Source organism: Pongo abelii, chromosome 19 (assembly GCF_028885655.2).
Source record: "Pongo abelii isolate AG06213 chromosome 19, NHGRI_mPonAbe1-v2.0_pri, whole genome shotgun sequence".
NCBI lineage: Eukaryota > Metazoa > Chordata > Mammalia > Primates > Hominidae > Pongo > Pongo abelii.
In genome coordinates, this window is record NC_072004.2 from 22,159,355 (window position 1) to 22,175,445 (window position 16,091).

At 52.6% G+C, this 16,091-nt stretch overlaps 1 pseudogene; it reads left to right on the forward strand.

Moving 5' to 3' along the window:
- Window positions 1-471: 471 nt before the first annotated feature.
- On the forward strand, window positions 472-14,299 carry LOC100460047 (misshapen-like kinase 1; annotated as a pseudogene).
- The last annotated feature ends 1,792 nt before the right edge of the window (window positions 14,300-16,091 follow it).

A 16,091-nucleotide genomic window follows, 5' to 3' on the forward strand; every position in this document is an offset into this window, starting at 1 on the left:
TCCATGGAGGGGCAGTGCTGACACGATGTCCGGTATGGTTCTTAACACCACCTGGCTCTCCCCACAGCAACAGCGGCGGAAGCGGGAGCAGCGGAAGCTGCAGGAGAAGGAGCAGCAGCGGCGGCTGGAGGACACGCAGGCTCTGTGGCGGGAGGAGGAGTGGCGGCAGGCCGAGCGCGAGCAGGTAGAGCGCCGCACCCACATCCCTGCCCTCCCGCCCTCCCGCTCCTGCTGCCTGCCGCCCCAGCTCCCCGTGCCCTTCCCCCTTCTCTCCCCTACCCCCAGGTTCCTCCTGTCTTTTCTAGCTTCACTCTTTCTCTCCATTTCCTCCCACCCTTCAACCCCAACCCTGGCCCCCTCCCTCCTCCTTCCCTGCCTCATTCCCATCTCTTTACCCCATCCCTGACTCTCCCCGGCCGCTTCCTCATCCCCCCTCATTCCCTGTGCCGTCTTTTTCCCCATCTGTGCCGCATGGCCCCCGTGGGGCTCATGCCATCCCCTCCCCTACCTCTCTCTTACTCTTCCCCTGCACCCCCTCATCCTCCTCCTGCGGATCCCTTCCTCCTTCTCCAACTCGCTGCTGCTGCCCTCCTCTGCCTCTTCCTCCTTCCCTGCCCTCTGCCCCCCACCCCACACACCGCCCCCCAGGAATATATTCGTCACAGGCTAGAGGAGGAGCAGCAACAGCTCGAGATCCTTCAGCAACAGCTGCTCCAGGAACAAGCCCTGCTGCTGGTAACGGGTCCCTCAGCGTTTTCTGGGAAGATGCTTTTCAGAGCTTCTTTGCTGGAACGGGATGGGAACACTTCAAGGGAAGGGATTCACCCAGGTTATCAAGGGAATACATCTCCTCTCTAGGCAGTTGGAGAAAAGAGAGCGCAAGCCTGCTCTAACTCCCAGGGCCACACCCTCCTGAGCCCTCTCTGCCTACACTTGGGCCCAGGAATACAAGCAGAAGCAGCTGGAGGAGCAGCGGCAGTCAGAGCATCTCCAGAGGCAGCTTCAGTGGAGCATGCCTACCTCAAGTCCCTGCAGCAGCAGCAACAGCAGCAGCAGCTTCAGAAACAGTAGCAGCAGCTCCTGCCTGGGGACAGGAAGCCCCTGTACCATTATGGTCGGGGCATGAATCCCGCTGACAAACCAGCCTGGGCCCGAGAGGTACTCACTGCCTCCTTTGCCTCCTGAGACTGCAGTCCCACTGCCTGAGGCCTGGAGAGCCACAACAAGTAGTTGTTTACAGTAGCAGGCACCGAGCAGGGGAAAGGAGCACACAGCACCGAGCAGGGGAAAGGAGCACACAGCACCGAGCAGGGGAAAGGAGCACACAGCACCGAGCGGGGGAAAGGAGCACACAGCACCGAGCGGGGGAAAGGAGCACACAGCACCGAGCGGGGGAAAGGAGCACACAGCACCGAGCGGGGGAAAGGAGCACACAGCACCGAGCGGGGGAAAGGAGCACACAGCACAGAGCATAGGGCGGAAGTGGTTAGGGCAGGTGGGACCCTCAGTTTTGAGAACAGGGAGGCAAGAGCTGGCCTGCTTGACATCACTTCACATCACAGGTAGAAGAGAGAACAAGAATGAACAAGCAGCAGAACTCTCCCTTGGCCAAGAGCAAGCCAGGCAGCACGGGGCCTGAGACCCCATCCCCCAGGCCTCCCCCAGGCTCCCAGGACCCCTTTCCCAGGCTCCTCCTATGCAGAGGCCGGCAGAGCCCCAGGAGGGACCGCACAAGGTGAGTCTCTCCCCACTCCTGTCATAATGCAGACACACAAGGAGCTTTGCTCACAGCACAGGTACAAACACACACACACACACACACACACCTGTTCAGCCCTGAGCCAGGATTACAAGGCACAGGCTTTGTGGACAGAGACAGTCACCTGCTTCTTGCTGCCTGTGTCTGTCCTGACTTAGCTGTCCTCAGGCTCAAGGAACCCCTTGTCCTTCAATGGAGGAAGGGGCAACTAAAGTCCCTTCCCACCCCAGACCCCGATTTGCAGGTGGGGACGTGCCATGGAGCAGGCAGCCCACCCTCCCTGGTCTGTCCCTGCAGAGCCTGGTGGCACACCGGGTCCCACTGAAGCCATATACAGCACCTGTACCCCGATCCCAGTCCCTGCAGGACCAGCCCACCTGAAACCTGGCTGCCTTCCTAGCCTCCCATGACCCCGATCCTGCCATCCCCGCATCCACTGCCACGCCCAGTGCCTGAGGAGCTGTCAACGGCCAGAATGCAGACCCCACCTCTGAAGGACCTGGCCCCAGCCCGAACCCCCCAGCCTGGGTCCGCCCAGATAACGAGGCCCCACCCAAGGTAAGGACAGCCCTGCGGGCCCAGGGAAAATTAGAGAACTAGTCGTGAGGAGAAGGAGGGCAGTGAAGGGGCGGGCCACATGGAGGAAGAGTGTAGGGCGGGAAGTGAGAGAAAGCTAGGGTGCTGCCCTGCCGGGGTCAGCCATCCAGCTGAGGAGGCAACATGGAGGGGTGGCATCTATCCCCGTGGGGAGCGTGGGAACGGAGAAATGCCCAGGTTGTTTCAGGGGTGCTAAGGGGCAGACTTTGCGAGTTAGAACATCAGCTCCACCATCTCCCAGCTTCATAACCCTGGACGGATTCACTAACTCCCCTGAACCTCAGTTTTCTCATCCATCAAAGTGGGGGAGCTCACCTCTCAGAGGTGAGGCTTAAACGTCTGTGAGGTGCCCGTCGCAGCGCCAGCTCACAGCACGTGGACTTCTCTCCACAGGTGCCTCAGAGGACCTCATCTATCGCCACTGCCCTTAACACCAGTGGGGCCGGAGGGTCCCGGCCAGCCCAGGCAGTCCATGCCAGGTAATGCCTGGGTAGGGCAATGCCTGGGTGAGGTCTGAGGGCAGCCTAGGGAGTAGGGGGGCACAGGGACTTTACCAGCCTACCCGCCTAGGGGTGGGCAAGCCCCAGACCCATCACCTCAGCCCCCCCTTCACCCCCTTGGCACCCCGTGTTCCCTTCACAGACCTCACAGCAACTCCGCCTGGCAAATCTATCTGCAAAGGCGGGCAGAGCGGGGCACCCCAAAGCCTCCAGGGCCCCCTGCTCAGCCCCCTGGCCCGCCCAATGCCTCTGGGTAATAGAGTTGTCCCCTGACTCACTCCCCCCTCTCACTTCTGCCACCTGCTTCCCTGGCGATGGCTCCCTCTGCAGTGCAGCTCACACCCCAGAGAGGGGAGCACCCTGCCTCCCTGAGCCGGACTCTGTTCCCCCAACAGTAACCCCGACCTCAGGAGGAGCGACCCTGGCTGGGAACGCTCGGACAGCACCCTTCCAGCCTCTCACGGGCACCTCCCCCAGGCTGGCTCACTGGAGCGGAACCGCGAGGGAGGTATGTGAGCCAGGGCTGGGCAACCTGCTCTGGGCCTGGAGGCTTATCAGGATGGACCCTGCCTTTGGTAGCTTTGGACTGGGACACCCACAGGGACAGGGAGGACCTGCGTGGGTATGGAACTTGGGGCTGAATGCTGGGGCTCAGGGCCAAGGGGTCAGCCCAGGTGTGGGCTTGAGGCCATCCCTTGTCCAGGCATCAGTGACCTTCTTCTTCCACCCTGCTGTCCAGCCTCCTCCAAAGTGGACAGCTCCCCAGTGCTCTCCCCTGAGAATAAAGCCAAGCCCGATGACCACCGCCCACAGCCAGGCTGGCCCACAGTGAGTCGCCTGGCGGCAGGCATGGCCTGCCTCATCCTGGTTTGGGGCTTAGCCCCAGGGAGCTGGGTGTCAGGGGTGGGGTCTCTGCTGATCTACTGAGAAGGGCTGTGGGGATGGAGGGACTGGTGCTTCTCATGGTACTAACCTTTTCTAACCTCTCTCCTAACCTCTCTCCTGGCTCTTTCTTCCCCTGCGGCCCCTCCCAGAGCTATAAGCGAGCAATTGGTGAGGTTAGTGAGATGGGCCTGCTTGTGGGAGCCCCTCCTGTCACCCTGCTGGGGTGTCCCGGCACCCTTTGTTTGCCTCCACCCAGGCCCACCTCCTCCCTGCCCCTCACGTGACTCCTCCCTGCAGGACTTCGTGTTGCTGAAAGAGCGGACCCTGGACAAGGCCCCTCGGCCTCCCAAGAAGGCCATGGACTACTCATCGTCCAGCGAGGAGGTGGAAAGCAGTGAGGAGGACGAGGAGGAAGGCAAAGGTGTGCCATCAGAGGGGAGCAGAGACACCCCTGGGGGCCGGTATGGCATCGGGAGTGGGGCCCTCACACTCCAGGGCACAGGGAGGGAGGGGAAGTGGCAGTGGGGGAGAGGTGGGGCTTTGGGGCAAGTCTGAGGGAGAGTGGCTGAGGATCCTTCCAAAGCTGGAACAACACAGTTCTCTCTATAGATGGGAAAGGGAGACCCAGACTTTCTCAAGGTGGTCCCACCAGCCCCAGAGAAGGGGCCACAGCCAGGTCTTTGCCCACTGAGTCTGAGTTATGCCACTTCCCAACCACACTGTCACAAAGGCAAGCATAGAATCCACACCCAGACTCAGGCCTGGAAACACTGTGGTCGGTGAAGGGAAAGGCAGCAGTTTGAGTTCTTCAAAAATCAGGACTCTGACCCACCCCTTCTCTTCCCAAATCTCCTCTCCCAAGATCATGAGATCTCTCTTACCCATGGCTTGCTCAGTCCACTGCCAGCAGCTGGGCTGTGCAAACCAAGGGAGACCTGACCTCAGTAGTGCTGAGATTTTACCTATTGTCTTCCTGCTAGTAGACAAATAAGCCACCAACTTGAAATCCCAGGGGATAAGCCTATTTTCCTCACTCTACTACTTAGCTACAGTTGGAAAGTTCTGAAGTCAGAGGCAGCTGTGCTTCCTTGGCTAGAGCCAGAGTGTGGTCCTCTGACTGAGGTGATACTGCCCTCCTCCCAAAGCCATCCCCTTTGCTGGGGAGTGGAAGTTATAGCAACACAGATGCAGGCCCAGACCATTCTGAAGAAACCTCATGTGGCCCAGCAATGCTGTAACTTGATGGTCCTGGCCCACAGCAAAAAAAAAGGCACCAACAGATTCCTCCAGGGAAACTCTCAGTGCCTTCTAACAGGTGCCATTGGCCCCTTCTCCAGAGTGGGCACTCTGAATGGCCAAGAACAGCCTTCTCAGCTTTTTGCACCTCCAGCTGTTATAGGATGGCTCAGCCATAACCAAGTTCTTTAGGATTGCTTTGTCTTCCTCAAGGAGCAGCCACACTTCAAGTATTCAGCCATCTCAAGGGGTCTGATTCATGAGCCTCACAGCTTGTGAATTGACAGCACTCAATGCCAAGACCCAGGGCTCTCCCTTCTTCCTCACCTCTTCAGAGCTCTCTCTCCCCTTTTCTCAGTCACTGGAGAGAAGGTTGGTGTCACGGCTGAGTCCTCCCCAGCTTCAGAATTACCAAAATCATAGAATGGAGCAATAAATGCCTTTTAACAAAATTGCCTCCCAATAAGCCTTTTTGAAAGCTTAAAAGGTTGTGTCAAGGTGAGACATTCCTCTTTAGACCTTTGCCCCACTCTCCCCACCCCCAGGGGAGTGGAGTTGAGCACAGACACCCAGCTGATGGTGGGACTTCGGCAGCCTACCGGTAGTACCCTGCATTGCGTGGCTGGCAAGGTCCAGGCAGTCCACCCCTAAACCAAAGGAGTCGCAGAGCCCTACTGCAGTGAGGAGCCTCTGTCAACTGATATGCACCAGGCACCAGCAAGAGAGGAGGGAACCAGAGGACTCAGAAGGGGACAGGCTAGGATGAGCTCTGAATTCTGATGATAAGTGGAAAATTTGAAATCTTGGGTACCAGGAAAGCCCATGTCTGAAGTGCTGGCAGGAACATGAGCTGCTGCAGTGTTTTTCTCTCTATTGATGCCTCCAAGTTGCTACTCTCAGCATTTGGGATCTGCTTTTTGGAATACTCAGGTTTCAATTTTTGAAGTGAATTCAAATAATTGCCAAAATGCAGACACTAAAACAAGCCAGACAGTGCTGGTTGAGCCTGGGCTATTGTCCCTCCCAAGGGGACGAGGGCTTTCTGTTGACTGTCAGCCATACGAAGTCACCTCACCAAATTTTCATGAGTTTCTTTTTTGGCTCTGGGGCAAAGTGGTGCACTCCTTGAGGTCAGCGGTCATATCTCCAACTCATGGGCACCAAGTAGGAGCTCAAGGAGTTTAGGGTTTGGGATTTCACTGGAATGGGAGTGTCAGAGGAAGACGTGGTGGCCTGATCGGAGTTCCTCCCACACCTGACTGAGACTTTTTGGTTTTTCAGGAAGCAAAGGGGACAGGGGCATGAAAGGAGACACAGGGGTCATGGGGCCTCCTGGAGCCCAGGGGAGTAAAGGTGACTCCGGGAGGCCAGGTCCACCAGGTAAGAGGGCGTGTGGTCACATCCACTGACGTCTAGGTATTTCCTGTTATTTTCTGGCTGGCCGAGCCAAAGGGAAAACAAATTCCTAAAAGTTCTTTTTCATCTTAGGTTTGGCTGGTTTTCCTGGAGCTAAAGGAGATCAAAGTAAGAGCTACAGGAATCTGGGCGGCATCCCAGCTACCACTGTTCCTGGCAGAGTTAAGTTGGGGACCTGACTCCACCATCTTTTGCTTCATTGTAGTGTTCACCCAGAGCACCTGGGATTTCTTTAAAACCTGGCCCTGGCTAAGAGGAACAGAGCAGCCAGTGGGGGACAGGCCTCACTGATGTTTCTCTCTAGACTTCACCCCACTTTGCCACCCATGGCGCGGAGTTAGACAGTCACACCCAGAGCTCCTAGTAAGTCCATAAGTCCCAGACCTTGCAGATGGAAAAGATTAGTAAGTTGCTGAGAATAATTTTCCTCCTACTAAGAGGGCTAGCTCATGGCTTCTAAAGAGAGGCGTTAAAGCTGCCAAGAGGACTGTAAGGTGTGAAGAGGTACATGTCTCACTGCTGAGAAGAGAAGCACCAGGGGCGGGGGTAGCCAGGCCCTCTGCCAACCACCACAGCCTGGCAGTCACTACTTTCCTTTCAGGACAACCTGGACTGCAGGGTGTTCCAAGCCCTCCTGGTGCAGTGGGACACCCAGGTGCCAACGGCGAGCCTGGCAGTGCTGGGTCCCCTGGGCTAACAGGTGAGGTCCTGGGTCCCATGGTGGGCACAGGGAGTGATGTGTGAAAACCTGCCTAGTCCAGCCCTTATTCCTTCTGTGGTGTTTGTTGTCCAGGATGTCCAGGGAGCCCTGGGAGTCCAGGAGCCATGGGCCTGAAAGGAAACAAAGGGGACACCCAGGTAACAGAGGGTGTGCTGGGTGAGTAGGTGGGCTTGCTGGGTGGCAGGATGGATGGGGAGAAAAACTGCCTCCTGTTAGGCCCATGGAGGAGGCAGAGGGTCTTCTGTGCCTTGGCCTCTGAGGTTCCTGGTTATGGAGGGCAGTTGCCCCTGCCAGGACCTCTTAAGCCCAAGTGCCTAGGGCTGTTCTTTCTCTTCTCAGGGCTCATGAAAGGCCTTGAATGCCATGACCAAACCTCCAGCATCAGGGAGGCGAGCAAAGCACCTGGCCCATACCATCTCGCTGGTCTGCCTCCCAGCTGTATGTTTCTGCTCTCTCCTGCTGACCCTTCATTGGGACCCCCAGGAGGGGGTCCAGGAGTCTGGATTCAGGCTGGAGGGTCCAGAAAACTCTTCTTCCACATTTTCCTAGGGGGGCAGCCTGGGAGCACTGACCCACACTAGCCAAACTCACAAAGACTAGTTTATACCATAATGCCAACCGAGTATATGTTATATACCATCATGTCTATTTAGTCTAGGTCGTAAACCATTGTACCAATATAGTCTACTTTATAAGCCAGTTTGGTCCAGTTGCAGTGTGCTCACTTGGTCTAGAAAGTCCAGACCACTGTCACAATGCATAAGACCAATTCCTGCCTTCCTGCCCTCAGACGTGCAGGGTGGTGCAGTGAACAGAGAGACTGTTGCCAGATGGTGTGGGCACACTCTGATTGGGTATTTCTATGGAGAACTGTTGCACACATTGGAAAGCCAGGAGCAGGCAGGAGGGGCTATGGGGAGGGCAGGGTTGTGACGTAAAGCTGCATGTCTGCCAAGGACATCTGTAGACAGTCTGTCTCCACCCCTGTCCTCTGCCTGAGAAGAAGGTCATGCTTGTGTCAGACAACCGGGATGCCCTCACCCCCGCGCTGTGCTAGAGACCCACACTGGGACCTGGTCCTCCACAGTTCTAATCAATTGATTGATTCATTCATCACCACCTCCTGGCAAACCTTGGACTAAGGGCCTGAGCTTTTGGGTTTTTTTTGAAAGCTGTCGGGAGCCATGGCAAGAGCAGCTTTTACACCCTCTCTGTCCTTGTAATCTGTCCAGCCCCAGAGCAATTGTGTTTTTTATGGATGGTGTGTTGGTTTGGGAGGTTCCCTGCTACCTGATCCCATGTGGATGCCACCTGAAGGCCACCAGCAGGGTCTCACCATGGGAAAGGTTCCATCTGGGTATAGTCGTCAGACATTCCCGACTTGTTCACTGCCCATTCTGATCTTATAATTCCATCTCCTGTGGTCCCCATGTGACTGTGAGGCCTGATGCTCTCTTGCCCCTGAACCTTCTGTGTGGTTTCATGGAGATGACTGCTTTCATCTCGGTTGTAAATGGTAGTCACCCTCTGCCCCCACCCCCACTGCCAGACTAACGGTTCTTGACTAACCAAGAGTATTGGAGGTAAAACATGATTTTACCCACAGGAGCATTGTGCTCACTCCCCAAGCCCCAAGCCTGTGTCTTCCACAGTCTGAGGGTAGGGAATCCTGCCCAGCCCTTTGCATCCTGGGAGGATTTGCAGAACAAAAGCAGCTCCTGCTAATGAGCATCTTCTTGACACCCAGTGGGACAAGCACTCTTCGTAGCGCAACTTTACGGTCAAACAGCCATTAAGAGATGCAGCCAGGTTCAAATCTAGGCCCATACAAGACAAAGCTTGGGGTCTTATTAGTACAGTCTATCATGAGGTCTCCCTCCCCAGCCCCACCATCAGGGTGTGCTGATGAGTGACACCTCCTCCCTTCATCCCAGTTCAGAAAGGATTGGAGCAGAAGGTAGCAGCTTGCACCTAGCCTCCAAGTTGGCATGGTATTTAGGAAAGTTTCCCCAGATGGGCAAGACAGCAATGGCCCCGTCTCTACAAAACATAAAAAAATTAGCTGTGCATGGTGGTATGTACCTGTAGTCTCAGCTACTCAGGAGGCTGAAGGAGGAGGAGGAAGAGGAGGATCACTTGAGCCAAAGAATTTGAGGCTGCAATGAGCTATGATTGCACCACTGCACTCCGGCCTGAGCAACAGAGTGAGACCCTGTCAGAAAGAAAGAAGAAAGAAAGAAATTTTAGCTATTTTGAAATAACGCTTGTTTAGAAATAAGGAAGGACTCCACTTCAGCTTGTAATCATGACATTTCTCTTTTTACTGTTTACACCTCATGAAATAACGTTAGAAGCAGCCAAAACATTGAAACTCCAAAACATCAATCTGATTGGAAATTCTTTATCTCAATGGCCTTTATGTCTAAACTATAACAATGTGAATTTTCCATGCCCTTTTATTTTCCTCTTGGGGCAAAACTGAAGTGCAAATAACTCAAAATCCATTTTCTCATCTGTATTTGAAGATGTTTTACTTTAAAGATAAGCCAAAAAGATCATCCATAATAGCAGTTGAGCCCTATATCATGAATATAATTTCTCAGTTAATTCCATTCTTCATATCTAAGTATTGAGATAGTCCAATAATTTATTAAATTCTACTAAGTCAAATCACTAAATTGTCATTTATAAAACTCTTCCTCATTTTTCTCTAAGTTTCTTAGCTCTGCAGAAGTGTACACATACCCCAATTTTGAGTCCCTTATCCTTCATCTCACTTCTTACCACAAGGTTGATTTGTCAGTTATTTAGTTCAATCCTAAATTTGCCAGGTTGCACCTAGCCTCCAAGTTGGCATGGTATTTAGGAAAGTTTCCCCAGACTGGGCAAGACAGCAATGGCCCCCTCTCTATAAAACATAAAAAAATTAACTGTGCATGGTGGCATGTACCTGTAGTCTCAGCTACTCAGGAGGCTGAAGGAGGAGGAGGAGGATCACTTGAGCCAAAGAATTTGAGGCTGAAATGAGCTATGATTGCACCACTGCACTCCAGCCTGAGCAACAGAGTGAGACCCTGTCAGAAAGAAAAGAGAGAGAGGAAGGGAGGGAGGGAGGAAGGAAGGAAGGAAGAAGAGGAGAGAAAGAAAAGAAAGGGAAAGAGAGAGAAAAAGAAAGAAAAAGAAAGAACAAAAAAGAAAAGAAAGAGAAAGAGTTTTCTTAATGTATTGGAAATTTCTCCATTTCACTCAGAATGAGGAGATCTGAGCCTCAACTTGAACTTACCCCTGACTAGCTGGGTGACCACAGGCTCAGCTGCTTGACTTTGCTGAGCCTGTTTCCTTTTCTGTGGTGTGCAAGCAGTGTAGAAGAACACCAGGTCCCTGACAGTTTCACAGCAGTCTGGGTTTGAAATAGGCAGCTTCCCTGGGAGCAGGAACAATTGAAGACTTTAGTCAGAACACCAGCTCAACACTAAACAACTGGAAGGCCTGTGTTTTCTAACTTAACACACGTTTCTTGGGAGACTATTATTTCTGTAAAAACTTTGCAAGTAAGTATTTGGAGCCCTCTCAGCTTGATAAGCCTGTGATACTGGAGGAAAGCCAGTTTGCTTATGGTTAAGGAGAAAAATCCAGCACTTATTTGCTCTCCAGTGTAGTTTTACAACATGCAGCTCTAGAACCTATTTTTTAGCCATTTCTCCCTCTACTCTGCAGGAACTGATCCTATCAGCTTGCTGCCCTGATTTATAGTGAGGTAATTACTAGTTCCTCCATCGATTAGTCCATGAACAACCACTCAGCCAGTGTTCTCTTAGAGTCCAGCGAGGCTTGGAGAGAAATCACACAAACCTCAATTGTAATTTCCAACACCCATTAAATACATATCAGAAGGCATTTCATCAAGGTCCAACCTCTGCCATATAAACTTCGGGTCTGGGAGGGTTCAGACACGAGAGGGGCTGTGAGCTCCTATGGAGACAAGGAAGGCTGCTTGTAGGAAGTGGGCTGTGAGCTGGTCCCTCAAGAATGAGTGAGAGTTGTTTAGGGCAGTGCTACTCAAAATGTGGTCCTGAGACTTGCAGAATTAGCATCACCTGGGAACTTGTTAGTACTGTGGATTCTTGGATTCCCACTCCAGTCCCACTAAATCAGTGACTGTGGTGGGACCTAGCAAGTTGTTTACTAACAAGATGCACCCAGATGATTCTGATGTATACTCTAGTTTGACTACTCCTCTTTTAGGGGGAAGAAGTGGCCTCAGGGAGGCTGGAGGTGTCTTGGGAACCAAGTGCATAGACCAAGCGAAACTCCAGAGAGGAGTGAGCCTAGTACTAGTGGAACAAAGGTGCCTTCAGGGAACACTGGGAGGCTGGGCCTGGGTGACAGCCCCGACTTCCCCCATTCACTCCTATATGACCTTGAATAACTCACCTAGCATCTCTGAGTGTGTACTTTCTCCTCTGTAAAGGAGGGAAATCACACTGCCCTGGTGAGTGGCTGAAAGATCAAACAAGGTAATGGATGTAAATCCCCTGGCACAGTGCCTGGCACGATGCAGGCAGCAGAAAATGCTGAGTCCCCTGGAGGTGAGGAGCTAGGAAGGGAGAATGTGAGAAATGAAGAGGGAGGGTCAGGCTTGGGGCCATGGACTTGGTGAACAGGGGCTTTCCTATGATTCCTGTCTTTGGAGGGCATTTGCTGTTCAGAGCTTTAGGGGACAGTTGGAGGGTGCATCTCTTTTGGTGGTCACAATAAAGGGAGGTCACAGTGTTTTGAGGCCCCTTCTGCTTACCTGCATGTGAACAGTGTATGTCAAGATTGGTGGGGAGAAAGACCACCATCTATGTCTATGATGGTGATGAAGCAGGAACCAGTCCACATCCAGAGCGTGTCCCTAGAGGCAGGGTTCAGGGACCCCACAACACTGTAACCTCCCTGGATGTGGACTGTTTCCTACTTCATCACCATCATAGACATATAGAATGTGATCTTTTGCCCAACCCATCTTGACATATGCTGTTCAGATGCAGGTAAGAAGAAGGGAAACATCTGTCACTTCTCCTGGGCAATCTCAGCTAAGTCCTTCAGGTCAGTAGCAGACATTTGCTGGGTGCTAGCTGTGCAGCAATCCTGGTGCTCATGTGTGGACTCAACCTCAGTGCCTGAGGTGCTCCCCACCTGGAGGGGACACAGGACACTGTGGGTCCTGTGACATCATTTATTCAGCACTGGCCAGGCACTGGTCTCAGCACTTGACACACACGATTTCATTTCAGCCTCACAAATGCCTCAGAAGGCAACAAGGAGACTCAGAGAAGGAAACTGAGGCTCAGAGCAGGGATACCTGGCTCAAGGTCACAAAGTTGGTATAAGACAGAAATGGACTCAAGTCCGGGCTGTCAGACTTTGGAACCACTTTGCTTTACCACCTTGGGAGAAAGGATATCATGTCATGGGAGAGGGAGGGAAGGCTTCACAGGTGGTGACATCTGACATCTTTGCAGAGTTTACAAGCTAAATGTGAGTTCTCCAGGTGAACCAAAGGGGTGAGGCATTCTATTCAGAGGACAGGTGTGTGCACAAATGGCCCTGTGTAAGCTGGGGCCTGTCTGCCAGGGGCTGACCTCTAACGCACCTCCAGCTCTTACAAAAACCTATCCCAACCTCAGTTCTGTCCCTTTCCCTAACACGAGGAACAGAAGTAGCTGCCCTCTCAGAATCTTCTGGTGCTTCCTGCTTCTCTTGTTGCCCGGGTCTGCAGCGGCAGCTCCCAGCCCCTTGGCTCTCTGGCCCTCCGCCCCAGGCAGCGCCAAGCCTGGGGGTGGGATCTGAAATGCCCCTGGAGTCACAACTTCTCTTGCTCATTATTCCAAGAAGGGGCCCTGAAGAGGTCTGCCAGCCCCTTGCCTCTCCCTCCACTGACCAGCACACTGCAGGTGCTTGGGAAATCCAGGGATTGAAGTGAGTGGCAGGGCAGGGCAGGCAGAAACTTCCCTGAGGCCACTGCAAGGAGGACTGAGCTCCCTGCTTGGCCGGGGGCACAGATACTTATGACTCGCTGTTGGTGTTCCCCTTGTTACCCTCCAGTAACTGTTATTGATAGTCAATAATGAGCTTGCATTTTCCCAAGTTTGTGTAACTGCCTTGAGGAGTCCTATTTCTCTGAAATAAAATAAATATTGGCACTTAAAACCAAGAGGACATGATCTTGCTAAATGAACAAACTATTATCTCACAGTGACCCAGCAGGGTGCTGCGGACAGTGAGTCTTCCATGAAAGTTTACTGAAAAAAAGGATGAATGGATGGAAAGAAGGAATAAAGGGGGATCTTTAACATTAACTATAGTAGGATCATCAGCAATGATTGTAGTTATTATTTTTCCATTTTCTGGACATCAGACCCTTTAGCCACATAAATCTTTAGCCACTGGAGGCCACAATGAAATAAACCAACAAATACTTGTAGAGCATCTACTATGGGTGAGGACCCCTGAAGTTCCTGGTGCCCACTGAGCCCCCTTCACAGTCTTGGCAATAAAGATAACTTTATTTACCAAATATCTCCCAGTTCTCTTCCAATACAAATGCAACAGCAGGGAATGGGATTGGATTTAGATGCCAGGTCAGGTTACTGATGGGCAGGGAAGGCTAGCGGTGCATCCGGGGTCTGCCTAATCCAGGCTTTCATCCAGTACTTTGCTGTTTCATTCCCAACACACCTGTTTTCATCCATCTGCAGACTGTCTCTTTTTACGATCTGCTGAAGAGGCTTTAAACAATCGTGGAGAACCAATGTACCTTTCCATCTGCATTAATCAGACAAAAGGTAGAGGTTGTCTAAGGTTAAAAATGTCTAATATCTAAGTTTTATTATCTCCTCCCCCCCTTTTTTGTTTTGATCTTATGACTTCAAGGACAGCAAGGAAGAAAAGGAGAATCAGGAGTTCCAGGTAAAGGGCTGGCTGCATTTTCATCCCTCGGAGTGATGAAGGGGAAGGCCTGCCCGCTCAGAGAGCAGGTCTTGTTGACTTTGAATGCACAGCTGTGACCTTCTCCCAAAGTGGAGGTTAAGACTCCAGGGCTCTGTCACTCAAGCCTCAGATTTCTCTGCTGCAAAACCTGGGAACAACAGGAACTCAGCATCCTGAGGGGTGTAGAGTGTGGGGCAGGGGCTGAGGATGGCAAAGGGGAAAAATGTCAGGAGAGCTGGGGGTGCAGGCGGAGGCTCCAGGCTGTGCAGCTGCCATGGAGCTGTGCCCATTCTGCTCCATCCACGGCTGCTGCTTCCCCACCTCAGCTGTGGCCCATTTGCCTCTTCTTCTTGGTGCCCAAGCCTCTCCTGTCTGCCTCCCACTGCCTGTTGCTGGGCTTTCTTATTCTTAGCCTCACCTCCAGAGCCTGTGCTTCAGTTGGGTACTGAGCTGGCACCAGCTGCAGGGTGTTTCTAGGCCTCTCAACAGCCCTGCCCCTGTGAGTGCAAAAGTGAGATTTTTCAGACACATTTCTTGAGCAACTTTTCTTCCTCATAAGCTAGATATTCTATTACCATTTTGTGTTTTGTTTTATTTTTTTTTCAATTTTTTTAGAGACAAAGTCTCTGTGTCACCCAGGCCCGAGTGCAGTGGTGCCAGGATAGCTCACTGCAGACTTGGCCTCCCGGGCTCAAGTGATCCTCCCCCCTTGGCCTCCCAAAGCATTGGGATTACAGGAGGAAGCCACTGTACCTGGCCTCTGTTACTATTTCAGTTCACTAAAGGACACATCGAGGCTTAGAAACATTCCAGCAAATTCTCCCAGCATGGCTAGAACTTCCACATAACTATGTAATTCCAGAAGGATGAACAATCTGTGGAATACCACCAGCTATTTCAGCCTGCCTATTCTCAACAGCATTTACTTAAGAGTTGAGAGATCAGTGCAGCCCCTGTATGGACCACAGATGGGCTGAAATTCAGATAGCCCAGCCATGGGGGAGGTCTGGCAGTTAAGGGTAACTCATTTATTAAACAGCAAGGCCCTTGGGTCTCTCTTGGGAAGGCAAAGCAGGGCACCTGACCAGGGCAGTGTCTGTCCTTCCAGGCCCTGTGGGTGTGAAGGGAGAACAGGGGAGCCCGGGGCTGGCAGGCCCCAAGGGAGCCCCTGGACCAGCTGGCCAGAAGGGAGACTGGGGAGTGACAGGTAAGGCCTCTGCATCTGATTCCTTGCTTCTTAGGACTATGCTTTACAGCCAGTTCTGTACCTTAAAATAGGAAAGGCCCTGTTTTAAGAGTTTTGGGGGTTTTCAGAACCCAGGAGGGTAGTAAAGGTTTATTTCCTTAATTGATAAGTCTTGCGCTGGGGGTTGCCCTAGGCATGGAGCACACAGCAGTGGGTTAGGCGCAGCTCTAGCATCTGAGGCAGGGGCATGAACGTGCACTTGAGCCATGCTGCATGACCCAGCATCCCTGGATGGTTTCCATGAAGGAGATGAGCCCATCCCACTCCATGTCGCGGACCAGACCAAGTGTCCCTCACCAATCTAACTTCAACCCCTCTTGCTGTAGCTCAGGCCCATTTCTTCCTGCTCAATCATTGACACCCAAAGGACATCCCATCCCCATAATGCCAGGCCACGGGTGAGACCCAGGGAGAGTCTAACCACCCCCACCCCTCCACCCGCTCCCCACTCCCGCAAATGCAGGCAAAGGCATCCTGCCTGGGTTTCTTTCAAACCGTGTGGGTTTTCTCCTCATGACAGGATCTTCTGGGGAGAAAGGAGTAAAGGGAGAAAAAAGTGAAAGAGGTAATCACCATTTATATTCTCTTTAATGTGTGCTTTAAAGTCAATTCTGTACCTGAAAATTGTGTGTGTTGGGGGAAGAGACCTTGGTTCTCAAATTTCTCATTTGGCGGAAGAGCTGAGGGTCTAGTCCCTTGAATGAGCCTGCCCACAGCACAGAAGAGCAGTTTGCCTCCCCAGCCACTCTCTCCCTT